Genomic DNA, 1,371 nt, shown 5'->3' with positions numbered 1-1,371 from the left:
AGATCTTGATATTTTCTTTTTTATGATGAATGCCACACCATTCCTTTTCAATTTGTCGTTCCTGGCATAGTAAATCATGTGATTGTCAGATTCAAAATGGCAACACCAGTTCATTCCAACTCACTAATGCCTAGAATATCAATGTTTATGCATTCTATTTCATTTTAGACAATTTCCAACTTTGCTAGATTCATACTTTATCCATCATGTTCTGATTATTATTGGATGTTTAAAGCTGTTTCTCTTCATTTTGAGTTGTGCCCCATTAGCAAATGATGGTTCCAAGGGCTGTACTCCATTTGCATGATCACTGGAAACTCTATCTTGAGGAGGCAGCTCTCCTCTCCTCAAGATAGTTGCATATTGAGTGACTTGTAACCTGATGGTCTCATCTTTTGGCACTATATCTGAAAATAATCTGGTGCTTTTCATCATGCTTCAATATTCAAAATTTTGTTGCTGATAATGTTTCACTGCTATTTATAATGTTTTCAGTGAGTAAATATTAGGAAGCAGTTTGTCTCTCCTTCCTAGTTAGTATTCATCTGGAAACTCAGCTGAAACCTGCCCATTGTGAGTGATCCTGCTGGTATTTAAAATACCCATGGCCTAGCTTCCAGAATCACAGCAACATGCAAGCCACCATAATATGACAAACTGGCAGATTAGTGGTGGTGGAAGTGTTTAACATAGGCATATTTTTGGGAGTTGGCACTGTGGAGAACAAGGTTGGTAAATATCTGACAATAGACCGTAAGCAAGCAACTGGCCTCTAGAGACCAAATAAGGACATAGGGTGATTCTGAGAGTGTCTAAGGACAGCAGAGTAAAAGCATCGTTAGGCATCTATTCATTCATTCAGTTATTAATTCACTCTTTACTTTAAACTACTGCATGAGAGATTTTGTGATTGCTAACCAAAACTTAATCTTTATCAATCAAGAAGACATATTGTTTTTCTTTTTTAAGTTTTTATTGTCATTGTCTTTTAAAAAAACAACAACAAAAAATACCTGTCAACACAAGCAAGGTAAATAATATGGAAAAATATCTAAGTAAATCAGGTTATAATCCAGACTAGAAAAATCTATATATTAGCAGGATGGTTTCAAAAGGAAGATAAGCTTTCTTAGTGGTCCCTGATATTCTTTATCCAGCTATCCTGTCTTCATAAAAATGGAAACCAATACTTGGTTCAACACTACAGTCACAATTTCTAGGGGAAAATGACTTTTATCTCAGGTTTCAGGAAGTAGAGCTCTTCCAGGTACAACCACTTCCGAAAGTAGGTATCAACAGAATCTAAGTTCATTCTCCAAACCAAACACTTTGGACTCCAGGTTCTTCAGTTCTCCCTGTATCTTATGTGTT

This window comes from Chrysochloris asiatica, unplaced genomic scaffold (assembly GCF_000296735.1).
Source record: "Chrysochloris asiatica unplaced genomic scaffold, ChrAsi1.0 scaffold00176, whole genome shotgun sequence".
In the NCBI taxonomy this organism is placed as follows: Eukaryota; Metazoa; Chordata; class Mammalia; order Afrosoricida; family Chrysochloridae; genus Chrysochloris; species Chrysochloris asiatica.
The sequence above is the reverse complement of the archived record's forward strand: the minus strand, read 5'-3'. Positions refer to the sequence as shown.